At 42.3% G+C, this 10,981-nt stretch overlaps 1 protein-coding gene across 1 annotated transcript in view; it reads left to right on the top strand.

Annotated features, from left to right (window-relative positions):
• Window positions 1-3,643: 3,643 nt before the first annotated feature.
• LOC133459475 (zinc finger protein 609-like) overlaps window positions 3,644-10,981 on the top strand; it is a 110,248-nt gene continuing 102,910 nt past the window's right edge. The window contains exon 1 of the mRNA XM_061739443.1: window positions 3,644-4,059. The gene's annotated coding sequence lies outside the window, so the exon portion shown is untranslated. The remainder of the gene's footprint in view (window positions 4,060-10,981) is intronic.

Raw genomic sequence — 10,981 nt, 5'->3', positions numbered from 1 at the left:
TAATTGTGCACTAACACAAAACTGATGCGGACACGCTTGATGGTAGATGTTTCTTACATGCCTTCCATATATCAATAAACAACCAATCAAACCTCTCCCCACTAGATAAACAAGACAGCCGGTTGCCTTGGCGCAGTCCTGCTCTCATGTACAATTACATCAGCCACAGTTTGATTGGCTGAAAGTTGTGTCGTGGGCTAAAATGTTGGACCTTTATCAAATTCGGTAAACCATACAAACACATATGATGCCCAGAGATATGCAGCTTAGTGACGGAAATACCGTTTAGAACGGACAGATGTAGGAAAGATGTAGGAAAGATGTAGGGTTCGGAGAATGGTCCGGAGAATGGTCAATCATTTTCAAACTATCTGATGAAAAACTGATTGAGAAAGCAAATAGTATATGATTAAATGGAATGTAATTTTGCTAACATATTGTTGTTTCAGTGAGTATAAAAGGTTATCTCCCACATTATTTTCCCACAATCAATTCAACACCAGACCTGTCAGTGAGTTCTGCCCCTTTAGTTACTTTTGCAAACCAAGACAATTAATCAGTGGTGTTTATGGTCTTACAGTGGTGGTGACTGCTGGTGTGAAAACCTTGTCCTAAGATGTTTTAGACACAAGACACAAAGGGACAATCTTTTATCGAGGAGCGTTCAAATTGGACTTAAAAATGCAATGGACAGATATGTACATAATATGAAAAATAAATCTGACTGGTAATAAGATTAAATTGGAGGTAAGGGTTTGCATCTCACAGAGCAAGCCTGAAAAGCCTCACAGCTGTCAAAATAACAGATGACAACATCCAGGATCCACACTGTTCATGCACTGCAGCGAAAAGGCATAACTTCAGACACACTGTTAGCTATCTTAGATCTGAACTTATGAAGACATGGTACTACCAGCTAACACTAGACTTACATTTAAATTATGTCTGGTGCCCTGTAGCTCCATTATCTGAAGTAAACACACAATGCTATGATGATATTACTCTCTCTACAAGGATAGACTTTGGAGCATTTTTAATGAGCTCCAACAGATGGTAGCTAGACATACCTGCAAAGCAAATTTAAATTTGCCATTGGTACGCCTGAATTTCTAGGTTAATAAACTGCACAAAACAAATGAAAATTTGAAAACTTCCGATCCCTCTCAGCAAAATTACACTGAAAAAACAACAACAAAACACCTAAAAAACAACTATGCAGTTGTCTAAATAACATTATGATTTGGTTGAAAAGTGAAAGGTGGAAAACCATAATTTTCAACATGTCAGGAGACTAAACACAGATATTAGATATTATTATTGTTAATATTGTGAAACAATGACAGATATCCTGTACATGAGTCTAAACCAGGATATGCACCAGCATCTACAATGTAATTTTCTGAAGGGGGTGGGTGACTTCATGAGCTCATAACTATAATATGACTCAGGAAGGGTTATCATATCAGAATATCATCTACAGACATGGATCTTTTCAAAAATTATAAGCAAGTTTGTCACCTTGAGTGGTACTGATATGTGGTCTGGCCCATGGACTATACAGACGGTTGTGTAACTGGGCAGGATCGTACTCAGGAATTTTAGAAATGCTGAGGGCGCATCCCCATTTTTTTTTGTAGTTAAGTTTTTTTTTTGTTTTGAATTTAAAAACTCAACCAACTCAAATAATTAAATCAAGAGTTTAATTGAACTTATAGCTAACGTGGCCATATTTTTGGGGGCTAAATGTAGTCTACCTGTCAAAGATGTTCAACACTGTTCGGTCTTATACTGTTGAGATTCAGCCCAAAAAAAGGCATTCAAAATTGGTATTTCTTTTGCTGAAGGGGGGTGGGTAACTTCATGAGCTGATAACTATGATACAGCTGCCACTCAGGAAGGGTTATCATACCAAAATATAATCTATAGACATGGATCTTTTCAAAAGTAAGTTTTGTCACCTTGAGTGGTACTTACAAGTTAAATTTTGGGCTCTGGCCCATGGACTAGCTCGCTTTAAATCACAGTCCACCAGAGGTGTCAAGTAACAAAGTACAAATACTTTGTTACCTTACTTAAGTAGAAATTTTGGTTATCTATACTTCACTGGAGTAGTTATTTTTCAGACGACTTTTTACTTTTACTCCTTACATTGTCACGCAATTATCTGTACTTTTTACTCCTTACATTTTAAAAACAGCCTCGTTACTCTATTTCATTTCGGCCTTTAAAAAAAACTATCCAGTTAAATTGCTCCATCCGGATAGAGTGAATTTGGTTGTGGTTGTGGCACAGATGTTCTTGTCCAGTTTTGTTCTTACATCAGATTCCTGCAACTAAACTTGGATGTACATTCCTATAAAGGTTAGGATAAATGATAACATGCCTCTGAAGTTTGACTTTTTGCACCATTACAATACTTATAGGCAACTAGTCATCATATCTCCTGCTCTCTGAAACACATGTTAATGCTCAATAGTACACATATATGGTTCTTTAATATATTTGCATTATACTAAGATGCATTCATTTTCAATGCCTTTTGTCCTTAATGGCTTTTTTCCCCTTACATTACTTTTACTTTTATACTTTAAGTAGTTTTGAAACCAGTACTTTTATACTTTTACTTGAGTAAAAAACTTAAGTTGATACTTCAACTTCTACAGGAGTATTTTTAGTAGTAGTAGTAGTAGTAGTAGTAGTAGTGTTTATTTCGAATATGAATCATATAAAAAAGAAAGAAATAAGACAATCGTCTTAACATGAGACATAACAAAGTACATATTCGAAAGGGAGTGAGAAGAAGTAAAACTTATAAACTCTCACCCCCTCTCCTTAAATATGACTAGCTAACACATGCAAACATAACATTATGCAAACATAATAAAAAAAAAAATAAAAATAAAAAAACAAAAACAATCAAAACAAGACAATAAAAACATTGTAGCAACATAAGCTACTGACTAGTGTAAGAAAATAAGGATAAAAATAAATAAATAAAAAATAAACACTGTATCATTGCACCCAAGCATTTTGCTCATCCCTGTACCTCTGAAAAATAATATCTTTGTATTTTATTTTAAATGGTTTAATATTTGGACATTGCTTTAATTCCATTGAAAACTTGTCCCATAGCCTCACCCCGCTGACTGAAACACAAAAACCTTTCCTGTTTGTGCGTATTAATGTGACATTAAAATTACTTTTGCCCCTTAAACCATATCTTCCCTCATGAATACTAAATCATTTCTGTATATTTGTTGGTAACAGATCATTTTTTGCTTTGAACATTATTTGCGCTGTTTGATAGCCCACAATATCCAATACATTTGAGTATTTTGGACTTCAGGAATAATGGGTTTGTGTGTTCCTTGTAGTCAGCATTGTGGATTATTCTTATTGCTCTTAAAACTCTAGTATCTATACTTCTACCTGAGTAATAAATGTGAATACTTTTGACACCTCTGCTGACAAGTTAAATTTTGGGCTCTGGCCCATGGACTAGCTCGCTTTAAATCCCAGTCCACTAATCCAGCTCCGCGTTTTCCTTTGCTCGGGCGCTTTGAGGTGTATAAACCGGTCCAGTCCGGATCCGGACCGGGGTTTCCCGGCAGCTCCCGCTGCTGCTGCTGCTGGACTACATTGTATCAGTTCCCACACGAAGAACCCGCACGGCGCTCGTCCAGCACACGGAGAACACGGAGGAATTACCCTCGATGGGAAGCTACTCGCTGTGGGATTAATTGCGCTAAGGTCGCGGGAGAGCATCGGAGACTCTTGTCGGCCCTTGATAGCAGCAGCGACTGAGAGAATGCTCGGGGGACTGGTGTGCGGTGTTCTCGGACGGTGCGTGTGTGAGTGACGGCGGCGCTGGTCCGGTGAGCGGCTGGCCTCCCCTCTCCTCTGGTGCTGGATGTCTCCGGGGGGGGGTCGCTCTCTACAGGCACACGCTTTAACCCGCATTTAACTGCGCCTCGCTGATTTTTATTATTTTTTTAATTTTTTGCTGCATATTTTGCGGAGCGCCATGGACAGACGACGGTTCGGAATAGGAGTGTCGAGGTGAGTGTTGTTGTTAACGGTAGCCTGCGTTGGCCGCGGGAGCGCGCCGCGGCGAGCAGGCGGCCCGGTGTTCTGCCGATCCTCGCTCCCTGCTACTTTGTGGTTCTGCGCATGCGCACAGTCGATTTTCAAAGTTTGATTGCCACGCCAATCATTTCTTGCACGATGTAAAAAATGGATAATGTGGGATGTTGAGTAATTTGATCCTTCAAAATACACTACCCATGACATGAATTGCATTACACTTTGTGAACATTATATGATTAAGACAATTCTATGGCTTTATTTGATATTCATTCAGTCATTGGCCTTTTATTTAACCAGGCAGGTCATTAAGAACACGTTCTTATTTACAATAACGGCCTGGCAAGCTACAAGGACCACTTTAGGGGTGGGCTAGGGAGTAAACAGTAAAATTGTAGCTCTACAAAAGGTAGAAAACCATTAGGGAGCATTTTTTTTGGCAAAGCAGCAGAAATTGGCAGGACACCGGCGGCGGCGAGCAGCGGCTCAAGGCTGATTTATGGTCCCGCGTTACACCAACGCAGAGCCTACGGCGTAGGGTACGCGGCGACGCGCACCGTTACGGCGCGCGTCGCCGCGTACCCTACGGCGTAAGCACTGCGTCAATTTTACGCAGAACCATAAATCAGGCTTCATTGTCTCGCTGTAGCCCCGCTAGCTCCCAGCTAGCGCCTAGCTAGCGCTAGCTCCGTCAACTTCCAGCCTCAAAAACATGTCGACGACATGTCGACCGTTGACTGTAGTCGTCTAATTGGATGGACGTGACGGGTGACCGGGGGGTGGGGGAGGCAATAACAGTTATAGGAGGAAGAAAAGGGGAGAAAACAAAAACAAAACACGTGCCCCTCCGTGCTAACGAGCCTCCAAGAAAGTGTGTGAAACACGGTGTTATTGAGCAAAACCAGTGGTTAAAGACGCGTTTCTCGGGCTGGGAGCCGTGGACCAACACGGGGGGGATGACTTTAAAACACTCCAGGACTTGGAGAGACTGGAAATGAAACGTCTGGGAAACAAAGGGGGAATAAACGAATCCAGTCTCGGCACACGCAGTTAATGTCTGTTTCTCTCTTAAACACCAGAGGTGTTTAACTGTGTTACACTCATCAAGTAAAGTCTGCTCTGATTAAAGTTTAAATGTCACAAAATGGTGGATCGTGGCCAAATGAGTGTCTAGTTTGGGGTTTTTCTGACTTGAGCACATTGGGACACTTCTCTTTTCGTTTGTTGATGTTGTTGAGGTTAGTGAAGTGAGTCGTTTGGTTAAAGATCCCCTTTTCTTGTTTTCCTTTCTTTTTTCACATAAAGAACAGCGTCTGAGCTGTTCTGCTGAGTCTGACAGTAATACATTATGGGCTGTTCAAGTACTTCTTGGCAGCAGGTTAAAGTAGTCAGCACACTAATTGCTCAATATCTTACAATTTTGCTTTTTTTATGGCCAGAGTTGATGAGCTGGCAGAATGTAATAATTATGAACCAAACGTGTAGCATAGGGTTTCTTCAAACTATTCCCAATTATCCAATTGCCACGTGATGCCATTGAATTGGAGGAAGCAGGAAATATCAGTCCATATTTGTTGTGTCCTGCAAATATAGACAGACGAGGACAAAGGCAAAATATGAGGTTTTTGTCATATTTGTTTTAAGACATCCATGTAACATAAGCTTGTCACGTGGGTTGCACAACCTGGCTCATTGTTTACACTTCTAGTCAAATCTATGATTGAATGCTTGTATTTGTGTTGCATGTCTCTCTGATTTCCATGAATCTTTAAAGAATTTCCATATTGAATTACAAGAGTACACTCTTGCACCATTGTTGTATGTCCCATGCTTTGGATTGATGGTGGCCTCCTTCAAAATGTAGCTACTGCGACAAGAGTGAGTACCGTATTTTCGCGACCATAAGGCGCACATATACATTTATTTTTTTCTAAAATGTGCCACGCGCCCTATGAAACGGTGCGCCGTTTCTATTACCTGTATTACGGTAATGTGAGGCGGAGCCACCATGAGAACGGTAAAGGGAGAAGGGGGCGTGTGAAGCACCCGTGAGTTGCGGCTGAGTCCGACTGAAAGCAGTAGCGCTGGCGGAAGAAATGAAAATTGAACATTTTCATGGAGGTCCGTCCTGGTGCTTTCGCTTCGTGAAACGGTGCCAGCGCAGCAGCAGCGCCCGGCGGATTATATGGAAAAGATGGAGAGCTTCCGCTCATTCTGCAGCCGACACGTCCCCGACATGGACGAGGTGCCGCTCATGTTCCACATCCCGGAATCACACGGTGGAGTTAACGGGGACCAGCGCGGGGGAGCGGCCCGGGACCAGCGCCGGGGAGCGGCCCGGGACCACCGCGGGGGAGCGGCCCGGGACCACCGCGGGGGAGCGGCCCGGGACCACCGTGGGGGAGCGGCCCTGGTCCAGCGCGGGGGGAGCGGCCCTGGTCCAGCGCGGGGGGAGCGGCCCTGGTCCAGCGCGGGGGAGCGGCCCTGGTCCAGCGCGGGGGGAGCGGCCCGGGACCACCGTGGGGGAGCGGCACGGGTCCAGCGCGGGGGGAGCCGACCGGGTCCAGGGCGGGGGAGCGGACGGGGAGCGGACCCGGTCCAGCGCGGTCGGGATCCGCAGAACGGGGTTTGAGAAGTCGTCATTTACTGTTGTGCTTGCCTGTCACGCTGATGGACAGAAACTGCCGCCTATGGTGATTTTTAAAAGAAAAACGTTGCCTAAAGAGACGTTTCCAGCCGGAGTCATTATAAAGGCAAATGAAAAGGGCTGGATGGATGACGAGATGATCGAGTGGCTGAGGCAGGTCTATGTGCAGCGACCCGGTGTTTTTTTTTTAATTCTTTAATGCGGAAACAGAAGATGAAGACTTTGAAGGGTTTGATTGATGTGAAAAGTGAAATAAAATATCAAACTAAGTTTTGGTCCCGCTCTATTTTTAAATAATCACACTGCTTGTGTGTGTGTGTTCTGCAGCGCGCGTGTGTGCAGCTCCGTCTGTGTAGACTGCGCCTTTTGGGTCAGTGCGCTGTATGTGTGTTTTAAATCCAAAAATTACACACAAAACTGAGGGTGAGCCTTTTCACACGGTGCGCCGAATGGTCGTGAAAATACGGTAGTTTGTAGCAGCAGGTTTCAGCCCAAGTATTAGGTTTTTAGTAGTTCGAAATACTGCTTAAGCTCCTCTTTTCGCCTACAAGTTGCCACCCTTTCCGCACAGCGGCAGAAAGAGGGTTCATCCAGCTTTCTACTGTTTTGGTCATTCATACGGGCCAAAAAGGGATGCAGCAGAATTGGTTGACTGACAAGAACAATGCAACGTCGCTCAACGTCCTATTTCCGTGTTTGGCTATGGGAATTCAGTTTCCCAGTTTAGAGGTGTGCTTAAACTTGAATTCCCTATTTAAAAAAACATACATTCAGGGTGCTGGTGAGCGGTGAAAGGTACATGGGTCCCGCCTTGAACGTCTGTAGTGGATTTGCTTATAGTTTTATAGGAATCCATTGGTACCTGCTGTTCTGGCGGTGTTATTGAAGAACTTGGATGTGTTGGTGCTGTTCTAAGAATTTATGCAGATGATTAAAGCACTTGTGTACGTGGCCAGTACTTCCGTTAGTCTATGCAGAAATGAGACACAATCTTTAATGCAGGGACATTGTGTTTCCAGCTTTATCTTGTCAGAACATATTTGAGAAAATAATGGATGTAAAATAATAAGTCTAGCTCATCTCCCATGTGTAATATCTACTTGCACAAATGTATAGCTTTTTATATTCAATTGTTTTAGTGATAACAATGGAGTTAAGAAATTTCAAATTACAGAATGCAGATTAGTTTTATATTGGCTTTCTTGTTCTGAATATAGGCAGCTGCACTTTTATTAAATACTGACTTTGACCACACAGCAGCTGATAATAAGGACAACATGTCATCAGGGCGCCACATTGTTGTTTACACTGTCATTGAGGCGTGTTAATGTGTTATCTTCAGGTTATTATCATATGATATTAGCTTAGTAAGTTTGTGAAGGGTACACAGTGACCCAGCAGACCAAATCATGAAGGAAACATATACAATTTCTTTGTTTTTGGTAGACTTCAATAGTTCAATTAACAAATTGAAACAGGGTTTGCGGCAGATGAAACTGGATATCAGGTGTACTCACAATGTTTTACATTTTAAAGCGAACATGGAATAATAGACAGAGCCTTAGAACTCAAACAAGGAATTGCATTTTTGTTTTATGAATGCAAAATCTGTTACCGTTAAATGTTTCTTTGGGTAATGGGTGCATGTCTTTTTGCTTGAAAACAACACGGTGGAAAAGAGATCAGCATTTTATTGCTCTGATTTCACTGCTTTTGTCTCACAATCATAGCTCTCTTTTGATTCTGAGGATTGCTTGAGTTCACAGTTGATTGAAATGCATTACTAAGTTGAAATGCTTTTACAAACCGAAATAATTATTGATGTAACAGATTTTATGAGGTCTTGCGGGTGTTAAACCTGAGATAGAAAGCTGGAAATAAAAAGCTGGGAGTTTGCAATGCTGCAGGCCATAATCAGAGGGTTCCAGGTAATCTCTAAAGCACTGAAACGGTCTAAATGTAGTGGCCAAAGCAATAGACCACAGAAAAAATGTGAGGCGGGCGGCCACCTTGGTCAAAGTCCATGCTGCCTCAACCTTCCGAGATCAAAATTTCATTTTTCCATGCACACAAAATGGTGTTTGGAGATACCAGGTTGACATTTGAAACGGAAAATTCAAAATTTGATGTTTCAAACTGCAATTTCAGCTTTCTGCCTCTGCGGCAAAGTACTGGTGCAAAGACTGCAATCCAAACATCATGTAAAGTTGCTTAAAGAAAACAAATGCGGGCCCAATGAATGTGTCTGATGGCTGGGGATGGGCGGTATGGACTAAAAAATTAATCGCGATAATTTCTGATATTTATCCCGATAACGATAAAAATGACGATAAAAAAAATACCAATTCAACTCCATCTTTTTAACTATAAATCTATCACCACACCAATTATTACACCACTCTGGTGGAGACCTCAGCAGCAGCTGTTATATATAGTAATATGTTATATATAATAATATATAATGTAAAATATATAATAAATTACTTGTATTGCCATCGTTTGCATTCACTGTTTTTTTGCAGACTCTGCATATAATAGATGTTTGCTCCTCGTCACTCTTTTTAAATCCAAACCAGTTCTAGATAATGGAGCTGGAGCCTCGTTTAACAACGAGCTCCTCGCTCTCAGATCTGCCTTCCGCCATGTTTGATAAGGCTGATTTATGGTTCTGCGTTAAATCGACACAGAGCCTACGGCATAGGTTACACGCACCGTACGTTGCACGTTGCCACGTACCCTTTGCCGTAGGCTCTGCGTCGATTTAACGCAGAACCATAAATCAGGCTTTACACAAAAACCTAATCAACGGGAATTTATAGTTTTTACCGCGAGATGACAAATTCTTACCGTGGGGAATTTGTTTGAGGGAATTATCGTGAACGGTAAAATATCGCCCATTCCTACTGATGGCACTCTGACTTTGAGACCTCTTCAAATAGATAAATATAGAAGTTTAAGGCGGAATTATTGCCGTTTTCCGACTGATATCAAAGTTTTAAAAGCCATGTATACACCTTAGTTGAGCTGAACTGGAATTTGAGCTATTAAAGCCAAATAATGCAGCTCTAATTCAAGCTATTCCGGCATGTACACACAAACCAGGGTTAGCAGAGCTATTGACTGGCCTGGGACTTCCCCTTCCGGAAATGACGAGACCTTGGAAGTGGCAATAACAGTCACGGCATAACAACAATACAGTAGCAGAAGAACAAGAGGAAGACTTTGTGTGTGTCTTAGGTGCAACGCGACCAGGTGTAGTGTGTACGAAATGTCCAGAGCTGCTGCATCGTTGGCGTTGATATTTTTGCTTGTTGTTGTCCCTCCTATTGGCGCTTTTCCAGTAGTACCCACTCTGCTCTACTCATCTCAGCTCGGCTTGACCCAACTTGGCCTAGTTTTGTTTCCATTACAATCCAGTACCCAGAGCAGAAGTTGGAGCAAAACTGCTTTGACGTTTGGAGTGTGTGACACAAACAAAGAAAAAGAAAACACCAAAGATGTAGAACCTGTAGGAGATGGTATATGTGCTGCTTGGCCTGTGACTTGTCTTCATTATCCAGTTAGAAAATAAGAGTGAGAGAAACCTTCAAACGGCGAGGCTTTTTAACAATTTTTTTTAGCTGTTCTCTGCTCTGTTGAAAAGTCCGTTGGTAGCCGTAAGCAGCTATGGATCGACAAGGCTTCCGGTAGATCTTTTCCCTCCATATCGTCTCGTCTAGATCCCTTTTGAATTCTCTCCTCAGCCACCAGGTTTAGAAAAGTCTGCATCTCAGAGTTACCCTGGATTCACACTGAAAGCGTCACGGGCGTCATAGGCGTGCGGCTGCCATTCATTTTCTATGAAAGCGCGCTGCGAGACGTGTCGGAGGCAGAGTGTCAATTTGAAGTTTAAAAATCTCAACTTTATGCAAATGAGCAGCGGCGAGGCCGAGGCAACGTCCAATCACAGACTGGGATTCCCGAAGCAAGAAGTCTCAATGCACATTGTACTTTCATGTACACACAAACGTACACTCATGCACACATGAGCATAGCTGTGCACTAAAAAACCAATTTTATCAGGAATTCATATATTTCATCCAGCAAACTGACATTTTTGCTGTTTTTTTTTTTACCTGAACTCTGCTCATGTGAAACACGTATCTGATGGTTGAGGGGCTGTATGGTCCTAACGATTTTATTTGCTGCATCAATCCAACGCGAAATAATTAAAACCCGTGCTTATTAATCACAAAACACAGTTTAAACAAT

Source organism: Cololabis saira, chromosome 2 (genome assembly GCF_033807715.1).
Source record: "Cololabis saira isolate AMF1-May2022 chromosome 2, fColSai1.1, whole genome shotgun sequence".
Taxonomy (NCBI): Eukaryota; Metazoa; Chordata; class Actinopteri; order Beloniformes; family Belonidae; genus Cololabis; species Cololabis saira.
The sequence above is the reverse complement of the archived record's forward strand: the minus strand, read 5'-3'. Positions and strand labels throughout refer to the sequence as shown.